Raw genomic sequence first — 23,655 nt, forward strand, 5'->3', positions numbered from 1 at the left:
TCCAAGTGCTCTTTTTGAAAAGGAACAAATAAATGCTGCTGATTAAACTTTATTATACACAATCAAAATCAATTCATAGTCATTTATACTTTATCAGACACAAAGAGGTTCTAAATATGCAATTGGTTTCTTGGCACCTTTCAATGTCAGGTGCAACTCCAAATCCTTCTACAACGAATTCTAAGAATATTACATCCATCAACTTTTTCATGAACATTTTAATATTAGCAGTACAAGACCACCTGCACATAAAAATTAAGTTTCCTGTACTTACGGAGTTAGTCATCAGAGACGTGACTGCAGTCTGATGGTCCGTAGCAAGTTATTTGTGGAATCATAGAATGGTTTGGCTTGGAAGGGACCTTATGGATCACGTAGTTCCAATCCCCCCTGCCATGGGCAGGGACACCTTCCACCCGACCAGGCTGATCAAAGTCCCATTCAGCCTGGTGTTGAACACTGCCAAGGAGGGGGCATCCACAGCCTCTCTGAGGAACCTGTGTCAGTGCCTCACCACACTCACAGTAAAGAATTTCTTTCTTCTATCTTATCTAAACCTACCTTCTTTCATTTTAAAGCCATTACCCCTTGTACTATCACTATGTGCCCTCGTAACGAGTCCCTCTCCAGCTTTCTTGCAGGCCCCCTTCAGGTACTGAAAGGCTGCTTTAAGGTCTCCCCAGAGCCTTCTCTTCCCCAGACTGAACAGCTCCAACTCTCTCAGCCTTTCCTCATAGCAGAGGTGCTCCATCCCTTGGATCATCTTTGTGGCCCTCCTCTGGACCCACTCCAACAGCTCCATGCCTGTCCTGTGCCGAGGGCTCCAGAGCTGGATGCAGGACTCCAGGTGAGATCTCACCAGAGCAGAGTAAAGAGGCAGAATCCCCTCTCTCGACCTGCTGGACACACACTGCTTTTGATGCAGTCCAGGATACGGCTGGCTTTCTTGGGCTGCAAGCGCACATTGATGGGTCATGTTGAGCTTCTTGTAAATCAGCATTCTGCAGTCCTTCTCCTCAGGGCTGCTCTCAATCCATCCTCCACCCAGCCTGTATTTGTGCTTAGGATTGTCCCGACCCTGGTGTAGGACCTCGTACTTGGCTTTGTTGAACTTCATGAGGTTCGTATGGGCCCACCTCTCAAGCCTGTCAAAGTCCCTTTGGATGGCATTCCATCCTTCTGGAGTGTCAACTGCACCACACAGCTTGGTGTTGTTGGCAAACTTGCTGAGGGTGCACTCAATCCCACTGTCCAAGTCGCCAACATAGATATTAAGCAGCACCGGTCCCAATACCAACCCCTGAGGAGCGCCACCCATCACTGGTCTCCACTTGGACACTGAGCCATTGACCGCAACTCTCTTGAGTGTGACCATCCAGCCAATTCCTTATCCACCGAGTGGTCCATCCATCAAATCCATGTCTCCAACTTACAGACAAGATTGGGTGTCACCAATCACCCCCTTATTTGTGCTGTGGCTTACCAGACAGAATACCAAGTAACAAGTATTAATTTTTTTCAGTTCTCGAAAGTCAAAAATAGGTAAAGCTATTTTACTTAAAATAGCACTATCATTTTCCCTCATTTCGCCCTTCCTAAAGTATAGGCAGCGATTTTAACCATTGAACGCATCACTCTTCCCACTAAGGGCCAGTGATACTAAACAGACTAATCATAAGCTTTCCATTTTTCCCCCAAACTGAGTATCTTTCTTTCTTTATAAAGACCCTTAGAACTATTCATCAGTCCTTGATGAGCAGTATTTCCAATATCCTGGTTTTGCATTAGAATAAAGTTTGTTTTTTCTTTCTGTACATGTTTTATTAGCTATTCTATTTGCCTTTCCTCTGTAACTGATGTTCATTTCAAGTTACCCTCTTCGGAGAAAAGCCTGACATCTCTTTTTGCCCTGAAACCAAGCTACTGCTGCGTAACAGGAAAACTCACCCCTTCTGCACCACTCAGCTAGTCAGCTAGTTCACTTTTATCATCACCTGCATTTGTCCTCATTAGCCCACCAGCAGGAGAAATGTCACAGGACCACCTTGACCTCCAGAAACACTGAGCACCTGCCTTTTGTCCATTTATACGTAACTGTCTTCCAATCGTCTTGGTGTAAATTCCACCAGAATGCGAATTTGTCTGGTCTTGGATGGCTAAAGATCTTTACGGTCGTGAAATCTGCAGGATAACAACTTCATGGTAGTTGGATATTCCTAAGTACATAGCACTCTTCCCATACTACCCCCTCCCTACAAATCAAAAGCAACTAATTCTTCTTGCTTTCTATATTTGAGACTTCTTTGGCCTGAACTTGTTGCAGACCAGCTAGCTGCAAACTATCCTGCCCCATTTTCTGCTCTTATTTGGTGACAGCCAGTATTTCTCATACTGACGTGGAGTTCTGTAATACATCAGTGTGTGCAGCTCTCCACACCACAGCTGTATGATTCTCCAGACATATTAACAGTACTGGAAGACATCCGTACATCATATACACTTGTGCAATCAAATTTGTGAATTTGTACACTTTGTACTTCATATAAAATAAAGTATTTTAGCAGAAAAACAAATTATGGCACATCCACTACAGCTCCCCACAGTTGCTTAAGACATCATTGGAAGTAAAGCACGTTCATCAGCATTTCTGTCTTGACATTTCTTCCCATTAGCAGAAAAATACACTATCGCACTATAATGGATACAATTACACCATTATGAAAAAAATCCACGGGGGGGGGGGGAAATTCCCATCAAACAAAAGGAAGAAACAGTCAATGAGGTCTGAGTGACATAGAAGCCATACCTTAACTTTAGAAATAGGCACTGACATTCCTGAACCAGCAAACTGCATTGGCCAATACCTTCAAAGACAACTGTCAAAAGGAAGTTTGCTTGCATAAACTAATTAGAACTTCATTCTACCCCACTGAACACTGTAGCTGGAAAAGAAGACAAGAGAGGAAAGAAGAAAAGGAAGCCAGAATGCACCATGCTATTTAAATAAGTCAGAAGTATTCTCTATGTACTTTTCCTCCGAAACCACCATGCAGATTTATGAGACCGTGTAAAAAGTTTTTTATTTGCTAGCTGTTCAATAGACAAATAGGATTCAAGAACTGCTTATGCAATGCAAAAGGGAATTTCCCAATACCCAGCCTTTGCACAGAATTAAACAAATTTGCCTACAGTCAGGATGAACATTGTTTTCCTTAGAATATCCAATTCTGGTCATGTGACAACCAGCAAACTATCTCACAAGCCAACCCTCTGCTAATCTAATCTTGTTTTAGACAGACTCTGTTAGCAGTGCACACATTTTAAGTGACAAATTAACTACTATCCTTCATAAGTCCTTAAACTAAAATAACATTCAGCAAATGAGTCTGAAATCTCTTAGTGTTGAAATGGCCATGGGCCTGAGAATCATTTCACCTATCAAGACAGCTTGTCCATATCTCTTTTGTACTACAGGGAACACCGGGGGACAGAACGACAAGTTCGCAAAGTGCACTGCCAAGATAAAAAACACATCTTGTGTTGACTGGATTAACCTTCATAGCTGAATCACCTGCAACACATTTGAGCAGGCACTTCATGCCAAAACTTGCCAATAGAACTAGGACAGGGGAGATTTGGGCCAGCATTTATTGCTACAAGGAGAAATGAATCAGCAAGTCAAGAGGGCTCACCGAGTAAATACGCAAACCAGAGCTTATATAAGAAGCTTTGAACATGTCCAAAACCTATTGAAATAGAGAAGCCACAAGAATACTGAAGGGATGGGATACAGGGGTGCCTCTTCACCCAATATTGTCTTCTATATTTGGGTGGAAGTCTTGATGTCAAGACAATGAAACAGGATTTTCCTTAACTGAACCTGACTACACACAGCTTCAAAACAGCATCCTTAAATAAAGTATAGTCAGAAGACCAAATATACTCCATTGCAAAAGCAGCTGAAACACTCTGTACAAGATTTTACAGACTTGTCAAATTCACCTATTAGGTAGAGTATGGATTACAAAAAGTTAGCAAAAAGAACTCTGACAAATTTTAGTATTTACCCTTTGGTCTTAAGTTTCTTTCATCTATTTCAGCTACACACAAGTAAGAACTCATTCATGGTCCGTATGTTCAACATGTATTTCAGTACCTGTAAATACACGTTGACAATTTACCTTCACATCTGATGTAAGCATTTAGCAGTGTACTCACTGAGGATTTAGCAGCTTGACAAATCATGGCATCTCTTCCAGAAACCTACTCATTACTAAACTTTGAGAAGCTGCAAAACGCACATTCAATGGCCATTAAGAAGCCTCTATCTAAGAGGATCACAAAACATTAGCAACCCTTATTAGGTCTCTTGAGATACCTACAGTAAATATTTCATTATAACATGCTTTACAATTCAACTATTCAATCAAGACCTGCCTGCAGCCACAAGCCTACTGCAAAGCCAGCACTTGCTTCCCAATGCTGTTCTTTTCAGCTAGTAGATATTTTCTTCTCCCAATAGAGGCTCAATAATCAAGTCTGCTAATGAACCAGCAGTTCAGAGTGAAAAAGGGACTGTATATAAAATAAGAGCAAACTACTGCAAAGCAACAAAAAAATCAACTCTAGCCATTTCATTTGAATTACCTCAGTAAGAGTTGGCAAGCATTTCAACATGAAAACAAGCAGGAATAAATGAAACTAGGATTATAAAAGAAGATTCTAATGGAACATAAAACTATTCTCAACATTCAAACATGTATATGAGCCTATTCTCTTATACTTCACAGGAAATGTGATTGAACAATACGAATAGCGTAACAAAAGAAAGGACCCTTTCTACACCCAAGCTGTGCACTGTTGCCTTAACTCCCCGCTTTGGTACTGTTAGGTTGGCAGTAAATAGGACAGTAATAGCTTATTAAAAGTCTCAGCCTATCCACATGATAAAGTTGCTTCTCTTTTGTGAAAGGAACCTCAAAAGTTTAACAGAGAAAAATGGCACTTTATCCAATTCTCTGCAACCAAGGATCTACAGAAACAGTAATTCTGAAGCCCTCACACAGAATATCAAGTACTTTTAATAAATATAATTAGGATTTTCTTCTCAAAAAAACCCACCTGCTCCTCAAAATAAATATTCTTGTCTTTCCTCTTTACTAATCTTTTTAATTAAAACCCACTCTTTCACCACAAACCCATTTTCAATCTAAAGTTCCAACACTTGTACCATCTTTTCATAATGGTTCCTAATTTAAACCTCATAAGACACCTGCATTTCCAAGCACATAATTTCTACACTAGTTAGCATTTAAAAAAGTATTTTTGCCATTATCTCCCATCTCAAGAGTCAGACTTTTTCTGTGGATAGTTACAAATATTTCTGATTGTATTCTACCTGCATTCTTGAATCAGAGCAAGAGATGGAGAGAGCAGAGTGAAAAATGCATTTGCTCAATGGTCCTAATTAGGACTAAGACAGTATATTAAGATCAAACTTTTCCTACTGGAGATCCTACTCCAGTACATTAAGATCAAAACCTACTGCGATCTACTAAAGATTTTTGTGGCGCTTCAATTAGGCATACACTTACCTAAAAAAAGGCCACATCATTCTGCTTATATTGTCCCTACAATTCTTTACAAGGAGCTACATGCATCTGCTGCTGAAATACAGGTTTAAAACTAAGTTTGAATTAAAAAAAAAACCAAACAAAAACTTCAGCCTCCACCCCCTCAACACAATATAACATGCATACAGAACCAAAAAAGTACATGCTTACAACTGAAAAAAAAAACCCAAAGCCAACCCCCCAAAAAGCAAACAACTTAACCTTTCTCTACATAGGATAATAGCATTTAAGTTAGCTTACCCAGAGCAGAAGTATTTTTTTGAAACCGCTTTTCTGTTTTGCACAGAGCTACCTGAACACATTACCACAAAATAGGTTACTACCTTGCATACATTATGCAGCATTTAAAGTAAATAAGTAATGCAGAAAAATATAGTAGAAGCAATGGAAGGCAGGTTGCCTCTACACAAGGGCTCACAGAGAGCCATATCAACATGTTAAAACTGCAGACACACAGTCCATGTTCTGTGACCCAAGTGCAACAGACCATGCCGCTGCAGTGAATATGCCTGTCACTTCTTGACAGAAAGCAACCACAATTCACAGTTCTTATGCATCTTCCCTACAAGCTATTGCAATACAAATTCACCAGTTAAAATAAAAGTACACTGTAGACTAACTGAAACAGCAAGTGCACCCAAAACATTTTTTCCCCTTATCTGTTTCAACACATCTAGACAGCAACCTACCCGAATCACTCCACCACTGCCAATTCACACCATAGGAGTCTGAATCAGTTTCTGAACTTGGACCACAGAATCACCAGGATGCAGAACAGAGTTTATTAAACCATCCACGTGGATCTGTGAAAAAGAATTAAGAGGTGTTTTCAAGATGAGGAGTATAAGAAGCCTTGCACAAAAAAACTAAGACAGATTCAAATCCACACATCAGCTTTGTTTTACACCAGAATTAGACACAGAAGACACAGAAGTGGTAATATGTGACTTACCACACAATCATCACTCTACAATTACTCATTTTTGTCCTCTGCCAAATCTCAAAACAATACAAACAGAGAAAGCAGTGTGCCAAAACACAAAAAAGGTAGAATTGATTATCATCTCCTCCATCTATGCCAGCCAAAAACAAAAGCACACACATTGCTAGCAAGCTTGAGTTCAAAACAGCTCCCCTTCTGTTACTTGTATGAATGAAGTTTTAACGCAATTATCATGTTAAAAAAAATTAACCAAAACCAACAAGAAGTTATGTACAGGACCTCAGCTGGATGACTGCCTCTTCAAGCACTGCTGTTCTATGAGTCTCATGTACATCCTCTGAAAGACAATCTATACCACCCACACTGTCACAAATACTTCCAAAGCCCTCATGGGGAAATACAACTCCTTGCAGTAGATGAGGCTTTAAAAAAGCTGCAATTATTTTAATTGGACCTGCCAGCTGCCTTTCATTTAGCTTAACATGAGGTTTTATTGCAAGTTTGCAGCCACAGCCATTGGCAAGAGTGGAGACAGTTGCTTACAACTAGTTGGATCTACTTCTGAGAGGCTTACTCTGCCTGGTGAGCTCTTGTGGAGTACTGCCATATACTCTGTATGTTGAGGATACAAAGTTTTATAATGTGGGGCTGGCTAGTAGGCTGGAATAATGCAGTAAGTTTAAGACGTGTATGGAACACACCCATAGCCTCATGTTGACAACATTTGCTGGAGTCAGTTCAAGTAGGGTGCCAAAATACAGAAGAAAGAGAGGATGATAAATTGCAGAAGAATGGTTTTGTCATCTGCTTCTAAAACAGCAAATACCTCCCCCCCCAAAAAAAAAAAAAAAAAAGTCTAATACATCCAAGTTTTTAAGCTGATGCCTGGAAACTTTCCTGAAAGGAAGAGATTTCTCAGGAGATCCAGTCCTGATTAGCACACTTTCTTCGTAAAGCATTCAATATGCAGTTGCAAAATGAAGTTTCATGATTCCTTAAGTCTCTAAGACAAAGAGTAGCAACAGAATAATCATTAAATTAACTGGTTTTGCCACTTCCAGAACACTCTGTGAGATTTCACAAACTCTAAAACCTCTATACTAATACAATTGTGTAACAGGTCTCAGCTACCTTTTCCAAAACACTGCTGGGATAAGCTCCTCATGGTGCCATGGAGAGCACAGCTAGAAGCTCTGCGGGATGTCAGTGTTGATGGCCGTAGTGCTACTTTCCTGGCTTGGTCAGGAACAAAAAATCTGGGTTGCTGTCTCTTATACTGGCAGCTCTGGAACTTTCCTTTTGATATTTTCCTATTGCTTTCCCACCTACAGCCAAAATTTTTGCATGACTAAAAATACTAACTTAAGTATCATATTAAATCCAGTTTATATCTGGCCAGCAATTCCCTTCACACACACACCCACTTAGGAACCGCTGCTCTATGATGTAAGGAATGAAGCGGCTCTCTTGGCTCTTAAATAAGAATAGCTGATTAACTTCCCTTTCCCTTGTCCTGCAGTCTTCCACACCAGGTTGAACTTCCAGTTCAACTCAAGATGTAAGTGGCATCCTTACAGACAGACAACTTGACTGTTGAACATGCTGGCTTCTCCAGATTACATATTTAAGTTTGTGACTACCTCCATCAAGTCTTGCATTCTGCAGTACCCTCCACTATGATCACCAACCCTTCCACTATATCCCTGGTAGCAAGAAAAAGAATACAGTAACTGTAGGTCTACACAAACAATGGACAATTGCGCACAGCATTACATAAAAGATTATTATCTACTCATTATCTAAGGAATGGATAAAAGGACTGGAACACTCGTCCATCCTCTGCTCTTCTCCCTCTCACTTCTGACAAATAAGATGCTGTTGCAAAAGTTCACAAGACAGACATCAGTTTAACTCCACTGTCAATTGCAATGTATTTCCCATGACCGTTAACAACCTTCTTGTTACCAAGTGAAAAAAAAAATGCAGATTTCTTTTTTTCTTTGACAAAAAACTGGCTACCCTGGCATACACACCAGAAGTGATCAGTGTTAAGCTAGACCCCAAAAGTTAAGGGTTGGGGAGGAGCAGGAAAATAAGCATTTGCACAACTTTAGCAGAAAGATCTTGTGCTCTGGTAGTTCTTTCCCTAATGTGAGTTTTCCACACAACACTTATAAATAAAGTAGAACTAAGGCTAAACCCTACTTCTACCTTTTTCATTATCACATACTCCTAATTTTTAATTAAAACACATGCTGCCTAATTAACACCAAGAACCCATTCCAACTCAAACCCCTGATGGGCAAGTCACTGCATGAAAAAGCACCCATATTACATTTTAGTGACAAAGTCATTTCAGAAGAGTTATCATCAACCAGGACTTTTCAGAACTAGACAGATTTGTGCTATTGAATGCACAAAATCATCCCTTGCAGACAACATCTGACAGAGAACAAGCATTTTTGTGACTGCAAAGACAATTATGAGAACAATCAACTTTGATTTTACTCCACTATCACACTTGCAAAAATCACACTGCATTTCAAAAAAATTTGTTAATGAAAAACCAGAAGAAAATTTTTTCATTGTACTCTGTTTCTAGTCCTCTGATACTGTTGTTTCTTTTTTCAATAGCTCTACGACATGAAAGATCAAGGTCTGCCTAGCTATACGAAATTTTATTTAGCTATTGCAAAAAAGAACATGGAGTTAGTACTGCTACCACACACCTCAGACTCTGAAAGAACGTATCCCAGAGTCCATGTTTAAATCACTAGTAATATTATATTATAGTTGAAGGCCATCTATCACTTTGACTAGACTTACTGGAGGAAGTACTGGAACATCCTAATGGACACAAGTCTCATTTCATTACACGTACCACACAAAGCCATCATCACTATCTTAGCAGTATAGGTGCTATTACTGATAGCAGTGAGCAATGGAGATGATCACATAAAGCAGCAAAAATTCATTATAAATATTCCACTAATGAAGTTATAATAGGGTCAAAAAGCCTATCTGAGATATTCAGTAGTTAGCTCTATTGCATCAGTAGATCTATGTATAAGACCTAGCGTTTTGCTTTCACAAGGAATAGAAAAAAAAATTGTCTATTACTACATTATTCTCCTCTTTCCATTTTCTTCATCTACCGTAACACAGTAAAAAAGGATATTTAGATTTCTTTTAAGCATAGTTTAGCTGAATTCATAGTCCAAAATAGGTGAAAAATACAAACTTCCGAATTGATGAGCTCAATTACTAGGAATGCTCATACAAAACTGATATATTAGCAGCCACATTAATGGAATTGGGTATGAACAGAATAAACAAATGTTCTCCACAATTACCTTCTGAAAGCAACTAAATACCTTGTGTATCTGATTTTTTCCATTAAGTGGGACAAACAGAGGATGTGCATAACTACAGATAACACACACAAATTAGCCTGTATTATAAGAAGTTCATCTAACACATATTTATTCCACTTTTTAAAAGTTAGTAAGAAGTGTTTAAACATACTTGACGACTATCCTTCAGTTAATAGATAGTTTGGTTGTATAGAAACTTAGATTGCTAGAAGCTAGGTGATTGACAGGAGTGGGCATCAACTTGCAGGCACTTTGTGAGCTTAAGTACTTCTCTTGAGTACCTTAACTGGTTTTTATATAACCTAAACACATAGACTTGACATCGGATCCTAAATTCTTTTCCAGACGAATGACTTGAAAGGAGGGGAGGAAGGGAACCCTCTTCCGCACTGTATGTTAATTTCACTCAGCTCAGCTTCACTAGTGGCTGTAATTTCAGCATGTAACACTCACAGTTCGTATCCAATGATCAGGACTGATACCAGAAAACAAATGATTTTCGCAGAGAGAGAGAGTCATTTCTACTTTAGAGCTCTAAAATTAAGGGATATTAAAATATCCATTTTCACCTCTTATTTCAAGATGTATAGATATAAATATACATACACACACCTAAAAAGCAGTGTCCAACTTGTATTCTAATCAAGCAGCAGAATAAATAAATATAAAAATATCCACAGCTATCTTTCATGAACCTTTTCTGCCCAGCATTTTAAGACATGACAGATGCAGTGAAACTAGACTCCAGTCCCTCAAAAGTCTCTGACTCTTCTCCAGAAGAGACTAGACTACAGCATCAAAAAAAAAAAACAACCACAACCCAATCCTACTTCATGTTTTAATTGGGAAAAACCCCAAAGAAAGATAACTTTAAAAACAGAAAAAGTGAACGCAGTTCATAGTATTTCAATCACATACTCACTTGGAGGGGGAGGGATGAATACAAACATGAAGTTATGCCAGAAAAAAGATACACATGCCTTACACATGCCTTCAGGTTCACAGTCGATTCCAATTTACCACGCTCTAGATTCTTATTACAGATAGACTCTCATAAATGAAGTAGACACAAGAAGGAAACACAAAAAAACGTACAATTGTTTCATGCTCATTTGCAAGGTCAACAGACACATCATTTTTTAATTCCTAACTAGACTGTGAATGCATTTTTAAAGAAAAATCCTAGTATATTTTGAATCTGGGGGCATGGGGGAAGGGAGCAAAAAAAAATATGCCGTACCACATTTTATCTCATGAAACTAAATATTGGTTTCATAAGATAAAATTTCAGTGCCAGAGAATTTAATATTATTACAGTAGATCCTCTCAGGTATGCAGAAGATCACGACTTGGGAATCCACCTTAAGGCAAGGATTCACTATCTCCAAATCCTGCATAGGTTAATCCTTCTACTACATAATTTGAAAGAAAAACTAAAAAAAACTGCTAAAGAAATAGTAAGCCCTGCTTTCCCCTCACACCTGCCTTTCATTAAATCTTGGGTTTGCATAACCACACCACAAGTCCAATCAGGAACTGACCCAAAAAGCCTAACCCTGCAAGGTATCGATGGGATCTTTTTTCTAATTAGACCAGATTGCTCAGCAACTCACTGACCTTCAATACCAGGTCTTCATCTATGAAGCAAAGGTCCCGCACAGGAAGGAAAGAGGAAGCGTACTGCCTACTCTCAGAGGAGATGCAGCAGAATGTAAGACCACACATTCAGTCACAGCCTTTCTATATTAAGACTCCTTTAAAGTAAAGGTGATAACTTCATTATTACTGATATTTTTCTCTTGGTATGAAAAAGATGTATCAAAAATCATATGCAAGTATATTTTAATGCTTGCAACAGCACGCACCGGAAGCAAAATTCATTCATGTGGGTCACATTTTATAATTTAGTCTGCCTTGGATTCATAGTTTTGGTGGTTTTTTCCCAGAAAGAATCAAGCAGTGAAGACAAAGAGTCTGGGGAGCGGATCGAGGGGAATAACTTAAAAAAGAAAAATTAACCACGCAAAATATCTCCAGGCAACCACAAGAGAAGACAGTCAGTCAGGTCAGTAAATAGTTATGGTCCAGACAGCAACTATGTCAGCAGTTCGTGTTCTACATTCCGAGTTCAGAACCAACAGAAATATTTACAGGATGTGGCCTTCCTAACTGCAAGACATCCTTGCTCAGCAACTGCTGCGCATGTTTTTGCAACAAAAAGTCAACTACCTGCCTGCAAAGCAATGCTTTACATTTATAAAAGGCTTGAGAGAGGGAGAGTAAAGTATACAGAACAGACCATCATCCCCAACGTGGCAAGTCAAAAATTTACTTACACTTACTTTCTTCTAACCAAAGAAAAACTCCTCTTAAATACCAAAGTGACCAATACAAGAAGGTGCCTTTTCAAGAAGTGCTCATGATAAAGAGTTTTAGGGGCTATTTGTAATACTAGGGTTAAAAAAAATTGTAGAAAAATATTCAATGAATAACAAAATGTAATTCAAACCCTGAATATTGAATAGACTCATAAAAACACAAAAGTAGACGTGAAATACACAACAGTGCCACCAATCTACACGCATCTTTCATCTGTCCCAGTGCTCTTAAAAAGTACCTGAAGATACCCAACATGCACTTCAAGCTTCCCATAGTATCAGAAGCTGACACTTTATAGCAGATCATGCCCACTACTTAGAGCAGAATGCACCCTACTTCCAATCTGAACAGGAAAGATTATTTCTCCCATATGAAGTCCATGCAATAAGACAATTTCTATTAACCTTTAGGTGTTTGAATGTAAAGCAAGTCTAATAACTGGTAGGGGCGAAACCAGTCTCTGCAGTGCACACAAGCTTCTCATCCAACATCCTCTTCTACCATGCCTCCTACTAATTGATTAGCTAAGAGCCACCCACATCACGCACCCAAAAAACAAACTTAACAGTAAATCCTGATAGGAAGAAACGGAAACAGCTTTTTTTAAATTAAAAAACCCCAGTTCTTCCATGATGCTGTCTTCTGGTCTACCCCCAAGTCAGTATTATCAATGTCTTGGAGATCCTAAGGAGAACAGACACATTCAGGAAGAAAACACAAGAAAGGATGAAACAAAGGATAGCAGACAATATGGTTTTAAAATTCACATCATTTATGTGTCATGGTTAATTAAATCACACAGAGCAGAATTAAATTGAAAGTGCCCTAAAAAAATAAAAAAATCAAGACAACTGTTTAATGGAGAACAAAAGAGATACTAAATAAATCCACGAGCTTGGTTATCAACAGCACAGAAAGATGTTAGCAGAAAATTTGGAATGAACTCCAAAGAGGGAAAGAAATTCAGTAGACTCCATAGCCTTACTTGTCTATTAAAACCAGAAATGGTAAGGGCTTTGATGAGAATTCAAGTCGGTCAAACAGTGGGAAAAGACAACATATTATACCTGTTGTAAATATACTGCAATTTGCCATCACTGGGAGGTTCTGAACAGCAAAACCCAGCCTTGTGTTAAGACTAGGTTTTGCGGAACTGCATTAACACTATGATAGTAGCAAGTCCAACAACAGATGTGTAAACTAATTTCCAAGTTCATTTGAAAATGAATACCTGTTACTAGTGATGACAATGGCTGAACAGGGAAAAAAAGTTTTCAACCTGGTTATTTCAGACTGAAAATGTCAGCAAACCAGGCCTGACTAGAGAAATAACAGATACCTCCACGGTGGGGGAAGGAGAGTGACACCCATAGATATGTGCTGTAGTGCACTGGAAGTAGATTTCAGAAACACAAAAAGACAGAAGGAAAACACAGACCTGATAGAACACCTCTTTGCACTACTATTTCTGGTACTTCCTACAACTTACCAGCTACAGAGCAGTGCCATTACCCACTGATACCTGGGAGATGAGTAGAAACATCGGAATCAATTGTGCTTGAGCAGGCCAAGCCTCCCTTTGGCGAGCAGCACCACTGCTTTTCACGAAACCCAAAACTTGGTGACTGGCATGAAGATAAACACCACACTTCACGGAAGAACAAAGGCTGAGGAAGAAAGCTCTTGTATACCTGAACATGTTTTCTATAGATTCCACCTCTGCTCCACAACTGAACTCATAATAGCACCAAGAAAAAAGCATAGACATCATGACAATTACAGCCTCTGCTACAGCCAGGGTTCAGATGAAGCTACTTCATTATTAAATGTTTGATTTAAATAAATCCATGCCTTCCACGGCTACAGAAAGAAAACATTCACCCTTACCTTCCTCCGCTTTCAGGGACCTATCACTTCTTACATAACAACACTAAGGACCTTACATAAGATAATTCACTGAAGTTAATTTTTAACTGTATAGTGATGGAGGAGAGAAAACAAACAAGAGAAAAACAATATTCAGAAAGGACAAGCAAAATTGCTTTAAAGATACACACTTCATTCCTCTGGGTTTCAGAGAGCTACAAAATCAAGGCTTTCAAATTATTTCAGGTAAGAAAAACCCGTGCAAAAATATTAGCTAGAAACTGATCAGATGGAATTACAGCTTTCAGAGAGACACATATTTTTCTGTCAAGGCAATTTTTAATATCTTTGCCTTCCAACTAGGAGGAATTAAAGTGACTACCACCTCCTTTGCAAACAAGGAAGCAATATGCAACAAAACAGGCTCTGCCCTGGGCTTATTTCTGTATCATAATAAAATCCTGCAACGTTTTGAGCTATTAGTTGTAAATGTTCCCACTTCCTGACTTGAGAGCTTGCTGCAATTAAGAGTCTGGGCAGAAACAACATCCTTCATTGCTCATTTTTATTTTCATCAACCCTGGTTTTCCACCTGCAGTATCATACAATTACATACTACTCTCATAGAGACATAAAGAAATACATAAGCTAAAAGCCTTAAAAAAAAAAGGGGGGGGGGGGGGAATCCAACACCCAACCTCTAAACCAAAAACGATCATCCACCCCCGAAAGAACCCATCAAAAATATGTATACTGTGCACAGGCCTAGGTATCAAAGGAGGAAAACATTAACACTCTTTTTCCTATACAGCACTCCTATTGATAGCCTCCTTGTTTCAATTTCCATCTACGGCATATGTTAATCAAATGAAAAAATAGGGTATGAGGAAACAAATGGTAGTGAAAATGCTGAAAACGTAAATCAGCAATTGGTATTTAACACTATCCTCAATACAAGAAGTCTTTTTTAACCCCTTAATTCAGGAAAGAAGCCAGATTTGAAAAACATTACTACCACATTCCATTTTGCATGAGTGCAATATTTTTATTCATTTGACATATGTTACTTCCTGAACAGATTCAATGTATTTTGGCATTCCAGAACAAAACTGCTTTCATCGTGTTTGGCACTTCATGTACAATACAGCCAGGAAGCCACTCCTTAGACTATGCAGCCATCTGCAGCAGATACCAAACGTTTTTAAACAAGCAAGCTTCACTGCTGTAAATACGCAGTATTTCAATATATAAGAAAAGTCCTCCGCTATTAACCAGACTCTCCATTTAATTACCAGCAGATAAAATCGGGCAATCGGCGACACATAACAGTTCAGCACAAACAAGAACAGAAAGGGGGGGGAAAAAGGAAACTATTTCTTATCAGAAGATTACTCGTTACTTAATTGTTCTGCTTCCTAAATTGCATGGCCCATAAAACAAAACAGGCCCTTATGCTGGGCTTTATAGACAATCCCCCCAAAAACGTAATTGCCAGGATTCCTAGCTAGAACTAGGATGGATCAAACAACATAGGTTAGAAGAACACAGCAGGCCCAAAACAATGTGAGACTTTGAGATACAAAGCAAGCAGAGGTTGGGTACACGGGAGGAAGAGGAACCACCATACTCAAAACCCTCCGGTAATAAGACAGATAAACTGCCCAGAAAAACTGCTGCACCAAATCTAAACACAATTCAATCTGAGGTAACAGGAACACAAGCGGAAACACATTCATAGACCAGAGTTCAAAAAAGAGGAGTGCATGTCGATATGTATGTTCTTTCCCCATTTCAGGATTGTTATATTTCAAAAAAACACAGCCTATGAAAAACACCACAGAAGGATGCACCCTGACACTTAAAACATTACGCCGTGCCCTAATGAACGTCACTACTTACAGAAACAGCGTATACAACAGGATTTCCATTTTACTTTAGAATACTTCCTCCCTAAAGAACACTTGTCTATGTCTTGTGCTACCCACCTCAACAGGCCACTTTCTTTTTTGATTTTATATTTGTTCAGTATAAAACGCAGTACTAAAAACAGTAAGCTTTTATTTACAATGCAGCTTTAGAAGGAGTTTTACTTTCACACACCTTTCTCACTGCTACAATAAGGAGCAGCCACTATTTCTACACAGAGCAAAAGTTAAAAAAAAAAAACAACCAACAACAAACCCCAGTATTTTCCAGATTCTAAGCAAGTTTATTACAGCAATTGTGACACACATCAGCTCAACACTTTTAAGAGCTACTGTCCTGGGCAAATAAAGGCATCCCTGAACTGCACCTTTGTCTATTGTTTTCTTCTACATTCATTTTACAACTGATATATAAATACTGATCCTGACCCATTCCAATTAGTTGCTCACAATTGTGATGCACAAGAATTACTCTTCCTTGTATAACTATGCTTCTAACTACAAGACTCTTCACATCTCCCATGTGGCTAACCACCATTACTCTTGTCCTCTATTTACTCACCTTTGCTCTCAAAATGTGCATTTGATTTTTGCCAACTTATAACCTCTTTTCACTCCCAACACCGTAATGAAGCATTTAAGCTCATATTTTTTGTACTAAATTACTTTTCTCTTTACTTGCTGTTGTGTTGCTCTAAGTCAACAGATGATGACTCAAGAAAAACGAAGAGCTGTTATGTTACTTTTGTTTTACTACATCAGACATTTTGGAGATCAGATAAGCAACTGTTGTAACAAAATTAACAGAAGGCTATTCTTGAATGGTTTCCAAAGGTTTTTTCCCCTCTTTAGATAGTGAAGAATGATAGTTTACTGCTTAAAATAAAAATATCAAGAATTACTTGGAACTTAGACAATTATAGTTAAATACAGTTTCTCTTAAAGCGCTGTTATCAACACAGATAATAATTCACTATCTAGAGTCAAAAACAAGTGTTCCACCTGACAGAAGGTTCAAGTAGAACTAAGACTCTTCCTCCTCATTGCAGAGCAAATTATAGCCTCAAAACTGAATTCAAAGTTGACTTAATCATAACTCAGCTTAAAGCGTTACTTAACTTCTGACATCTGGTGCTTTCTAGAAAGAGAAAAAAAGAACAATACTACTTTGATGCTACTGAAGTAAAAAGTGGGACAGAGCCGTACTGATTTGTTATTAACATGTCAGCCCCTTTTTCTCCCCTAATGGGAAAAATGCAATTGAATAGCACAATGTAGGAATTTCACAAAATCTTGTAACTGTGATTTCAAATAATTTGAATTGTCCAGTCCGTACTGCCCTTCAGACTTTTCAAAGACTAAAAACAAGTTAACACAACTTTAGAGAAAATGAGTAACATTCTGATCGTGAGTGAAGATCATTCCTCTGCAGATATTTCGTACTCCAGAGCTGAAATTTAAAGCTTTGTCAAGACTTAACACAAATGGAATGACAGGTGATCTAAAATGAGCAAATATATATTTGAATTCAGTGGAAATAGTCAGAGACTCACTCCATCTGGGACAGACAGGAGAAATCAAGTGCTATTTTTAAAAGTTTAAGGAACAACTTATTGGTTTTTGATCAGTTGCTCTATGTGGAGGGAGAAGTAAGAAAGAGGACGAGGAAAAAAGTATTGATTAACAACATGTTTCTGTCCCGTCCCATAACACTTTCTTTTAACCTCCTCCGTTGACAGGGCCATAATCTCTCCCTTGAGGCATCACAGGCTGCTGCTGCAAAACTAATTCAGTAACACTAATGTCATGAAAGACTACAAGACATTTGAAATATTGACAATACCTCTCCCACAGATCCCACAGATCTCCCACAGGAAAACCCCACAGAAACGTTTGCCTGCTCTACTGTTTTTCTCTAGCAAGAGCAGCATCGCAAAACCACACAGGAACGCCATGATCCTCAGCACTTCCTCTGCTTTGCTTCAGTAAAGCAAGACAAAGTAAGAGCTCCTTGGAAAACAGAAGAGCGCACCCAGATAAATACAAGCAGAACGGTAAGTTAGTCTCATCTAAGTCTATTAGAATCTATTTTAAGTCTAACTTGCTTTTCTAGTACTTGTATTGTTTATGTTTTCATTTATTTAGATAAACTCTCTGGTACTGGACCCAAAGCACTAACGTCTAGATTAAGAACAATGCACTGGAAGAACGGGATTTTCTAATAGCCACAGAAAGCTCCCTTCCCCACAAAACACTGCTCAGAAAAAAAAGAGTCCTAAATGAAAAGACACAAATAAGAGGCACTATAGTTAAACAATAGTATAGTAAAATAGTAAAGCTCTGATAGTTTCTCCCTCCCTCAATGTTTCTAATCTCACCCATCAGAATCAGAGCCAGATGGCTTGCCAAATTCAGAGTTCCAACTGATTTCCCTTTCCTGTCACATTTCCAGCAAGGATGGAAACACACAGGTTTAACCTTCGTTTTCTCCTGTTCCTACTTAGAATTGAGTCCTTAGTTGTTACCTTGTTTTTAACAGTTTTCAACATCCATATGTGAACCAACAACAGTGATCTTAGACTAAAATTCTAAGTTTGTTCCAAATGTTATTTTCTAGCATGCTACACTTGGTTCTCTCTGCCTGTAATTCCTCCACGGAGAACTACTAAAGAATTCATGAATATTCTCCATTACTCAGAATAAATCACCTTGTGTAAGTTTACTAAAGCACAGCTGAAACAAATGGTATAAAGGCTGGATAGCTATGAATCAGAAAGATGTCAACTTCCGAGTTTCTCCCTCAGTGACGAACTTTATTGCCAACCCCCAAAAAAATATAGAGCACCTCAGAAATTAAATGACCCGCAGCTCCAGGGTTAACATCACTTATGATTATGTGACCAAAAGTAACCCAAAATGAGTACATTCTCCTAAAAGGAACTAACTACCAAGCTGACATTCCAGGTCACCACAGACTAATTTGCCACAGGAACTAAACATACCAGCAGCAGTACACAGCAGTGCACATCAACAGTTGTCTGCAGGTTCATTTCCTCCTTCAGGTATACACACCTGCCTCACAGGCCAAAGTGGAAACTAAGTAAATTCAACACCTGCATATTACACTCTGCAGCACAAGCATGGAAAGTGACTATTTACAGAGCATTTAAGTCATGAAAGATTTAGACTGCTACGCTGCCATACTCAGTTTACTTTCACTGAAAATACAGGTCTCAACCTTGTAAATATTTCTGTAGCCACGCTTTTTTGTTTGTTTTAACCACAAGCATGCATAAGCATGTACAGATTATTAAGCGTAACGTTTCCACAGAGGAAGAAAAATCCTCTACTTTGCATGAGTATCATTATTTAAGAGTTCTCCAATACCCAGTGTCAAATATAAACCTCCGTCCTATCCTCAGGGTTACCTGTAAGTGACAACAGAAGACCTGCAGTAATTTGACCAAATTTGCTGACAACTGGGTTGATCTTAGAGTATAATTTCTCCCCTCAAGGAGAGTAATGCCAGGATGACTATAGTCACACTCTGGGAAAAAAGCAGCAGTTCTCACAAAGCTTCTTAGCAGCCTACCAGAAGTCTTCCAGACAAGCCTGGAAACACTTTCCGCCATCTAAATGCTTAAGATGGCATCCAGAGTCATCCTGGATGACTGAACTTGTGACTGAGATTCATAGCCATCTGCCACTGCTTTTCAGATGTTTGTTCAGATGTACTGATGTAGCTCAAAGCACCTGTGCCATCTCCTCTTCTTTCTCGGAGGGCTAGCAGTTTTGGAAGATACGTTCTGAAAAACTCCAAGGACAAGGAGGGCAAGGTAGGCTGACAAAATAACTCCTGCAGCTATATTAAACTTAGGCCCCATATTATGTAACAAAGGACTAAGGAAGAACATAAACTCTTCTTCCAGAACTGTCTGGGAAGACAGACCCTTGCATAGCTGCTACAGGAACTTCTCATGCCAACTAGAGTTGAAAACTGATGACCAGGCTCCAAAGACAGCAATAAAACTCAAAGCACAGTACTTCAGACACCAAGACCATTATTGGACAGCTAACTTCAACATGCTTACAGAACTTCAAGTATTTTAACATTGGAGTTTTCCCCACGAAGGAGAAAAAGGCCCTTCTGGCACAGAAGAGTACAGCCATACAATTTGTTATCTACTGCATTGGACAAAGAGGGGAGGAGAGCACATACTACCTTATCTAATAAGATTGAGTCTACAAACGTAAGAAGCTCCAAAGGCTTGGTTACCTTCTGACATTATTACAACTCCAAGATAGCCACAGCAGCCAAGATGGTTCACACTGTTCTCAGACTCTGCTTAAACATCACTTTTTGTTCCTACGTATAACAATCGCTCAGTATCAAGTATCTACAAATTAGTTCCAGACACAGAAAGAACTAAGCTACTTTTCAACTTAAACCACCCTAGGCAAGCTAGTCACAATGTTGATATTCTCCAACATAAGTACACTACAGTTCGGGTTCATTCAGACCAAATGAAGAGGTTTGTTTAGCTTTATTTCTCAATTATGCAAAGTCACAATGTATTTTTACAGATGGAAGGTTCAATTTAGTGTTGAAACATCATGCTTCTGTATCACCTTCAGGGGAAGTACAGGTGAAACTAAACAGAGTAATAAGTCAAATACCTGTACTGAAAATTAAGCACTGGAGAAACAAGTATCTTAACTGGTAACTAATGAAGGAAAGCAGCAGCAAAAGCAGAATTATCCCACAATTACTATCTAATAAATATACTACCAATTCCAGCATAGCAATATTCACTTCTTCCGTTTTTCTTAGGCAGAAGATGAGATTTAGAAATCTCTCCTGTATCAGCATCCTTACTTTGAAATCCTAACATTTATAAGGTTTTACTCACAGTACATGAACATTGTATTCTTAATTCGAAATTAAGACTGTATTTCAGCAATCTTTTTACAACAAAAAGTCCTTCAAAAAAACCCACACCCATCTTGTCATTAGAGCAGCCAAGTTTCTCTACCTATCACCTGTCCCCTTATAATCTTAAATGCAATAGAACTGCTTAACAATTGTTACTGAAGCACACTACGAAGTGTTATTTAGGCCTACTAATTTTTGCTGATAATTACCCTGCAGGAGACAGTGTGCCAGCTGTGCTGATGCAGTGGGCTCTACCAGCCACCCTCACAGCTGGAAACTAGTGGCACACTGCAGCTGCTCCCCAAGAGATGAAAAGAACTGTAAGGACTGTGGGAAATCTACATTTGAAGCTTTGACAAGCCCTCATCCCACTGAAAAAAATGGTGAGCAGCCACAGAACTGTTCACAAGTTACCACAACAATATACAAAAAGATATTCCCTAAGCATTCAAAACATTACACAAAACTCAAAAAATCAGTTCAACTTTTACAAGTTGTAGAAGACGTAAGCTATGCCTCACAAGTGTGCACTGGACTTCACAGATGTTCCAAAGACACTAAGCCAGCAATGTAACAGGTTACCATAAACACTGGACTTTCTAAATGGGGAGCGGGGGAGGTGTGGAGTGTGGGGTGTCAATGGAGAGTTATCTACAGACTAGTTACTACACAGAATCATAAACGTTACCTTCAATGTTTTCATTCTGATGTGAAAAGTGTTGTCCAAACTAATGTTTTACTTACTCAAAAGCTGACAAGGTAAAATAGCAATGTTTCTAAATCTTCATTTTCCAGATAATTCACATTTAACTGCCTGTATGAACTGTCTCCACAAACATCTGCACACTCACATAGAAACACAGTCTACTCTTTTCATATCCATAAGACTAGCTTTTCCATCCACTCGTTACTCATTCATAAAAGGTTAGATTAGTAACTCCTCTACACGGAACAAATGTCAGACCCTCTTCTAGCAGACCACGTTATTTTGTAGGGAGAATCTGCCAAAGAGATGACATAACAACCATCTGATCTTCGTGTAACATTTTCCCTAGAAGATTTTCCTTTTGCTTGGGAGCAGGAAGGACAAAAACAAAACAAGAAAACAAAGCGGACAGCCAGTGATTCATTACACCCCTACAGGAAAGCTGAGTTAAGGAATTCATTCCCACCCCCGTCTATTTCTAGAACGTGCTGCTAACATGCTACATATAATCTACACTACATACATGCAACACTCTCCTTAGCTTTGATATTCCAAGCATGGCTCTTTACACCTAAGAAGACAGACTCTGAAAAAACTCCACCAAGGACAAACCATAACACTGTTTCCTTAGAGCACCAGCTTCACATGCCATGCAACTCTCAATCAATAATACTTTCTCCATGGAGCCCCCTCATCAATCCTGTATGAATGTGATGTACAAATGGATACCCTATAGAGCACTAAATTTATACCAAACATTATCTACTGGGCAGCTTATTCATAAGAGAAATTTATTCATATTTTTACTAACATGATAATCATCCTAGTGATAATCACATTCCATAGCGTGGAATACACTGTAACTTCTAGCTCTTTGATTGCACGCATACCTACCTAAAATCACTAATTTTTACTTGAGCTTAACTTAATTCATGAGCAAGGAACAGCCAGGTCAAAAGAATGTTTCCCCGAGCCATCTACACAAACCTACGAAAGTGTTGTTTCAAGCAACATGAGCTACCATGCATACACTTAAATCATTTCCTTGCTAATATGAATATCCACGTCAGACTGATTTTCAGTTGAGATGGTTGATCTCAAGAAAGAATACTCTCCTTCATAACTCCTAAACTATGTTAATGACATGAATGGCATTCTATGATATAACCATTAGTTGTAAGCAGTACTGAATTACACTTTCATCATTAAAAAGGGCCTTATCCATAGCTACCATGGTGACAAAACACTAGCATAAAAAGTTGCGGCTCCATTACAAGGACCTATTCTTCTACACGGCATTGAAAAATACCAAGTGCATCACAAGAAACACAAAACATCTGAAAAGAAACAAAATTGCATCCATTACCAACACAGTGGTTTACAACTAAATTTGTCATGCATTTCTACAATTCCCCCCCCCCAAGAATCTCCAGTCATTATTGGTACGGAAACACTGCTTTGGAAAATTATCATTCTTTGTAAAAGGACTGCTCTGTTTAGACTTCATTGCTTTTCTGCCAAACATCAGCCATATAAGGAAACCAAAGTTCACTGCCATTTATTTTGTTCAGCCCCTTCTGACGCCTAGGAATAACCCTTACTGCTGCCTAGAAAGGTAAATCTGTACATTGCAAGTCAAATAACTTACTTGTTATCACCTATAAAAGCTCTTTTAGGTCAGTTAAACGTTAACATTTTCCCACATAGTATATGAAACAGATGGAGTTGGATTAATAACTTTTCCCTCAAACACTTCATTACTTGATGCTGTTAAACAACTACACGTGCAACAGTGTTAAAAATTCTGCACGGAAATTACTTTGTCGAAGCCTCGCAAATACCAACACATCTCAAACACTCGAGAGACTGGAGCGCACCCATCCCGTCTGAGCAACA

The 23,655-nt window shown here is 38.8% G+C and overlaps 1 protein-coding gene across 6 annotated transcripts in view; it reads right to left on the minus strand.

Moving 5' to 3' along the window:
- Positions 1 to 23,655, minus strand: part of ERBIN (erbb2 interacting protein) — a 120,042-nt gene that overhangs the window by 95,052 nt on the left and 1,335 nt on the right. For 5 of the 6 annotated variants that reach the window (XM_075446902.1, XM_075446904.1, XM_075446901.1 and 2 more), the window contains exon 2: positions 6,323 to 6,436. The exons of the other annotated variant lie outside the window; for it this stretch is intronic. The gene's annotated coding sequence lies outside the window, so the exon portion shown is untranslated. The remainder of the gene's footprint in view (positions 1 to 6,322; positions 6,437 to 23,655) is intronic. 6 annotated transcript variants of the gene reach the window in all.

Source organism: Opisthocomus hoazin, chromosome Z (assembly GCF_030867145.1).
Source record: "Opisthocomus hoazin isolate bOpiHoa1 chromosome Z, bOpiHoa1.hap1, whole genome shotgun sequence".
NCBI classification, from domain to species: domain Eukaryota; kingdom Metazoa; phylum Chordata; class Aves; order Opisthocomiformes; family Opisthocomidae; genus Opisthocomus; species Opisthocomus hoazin.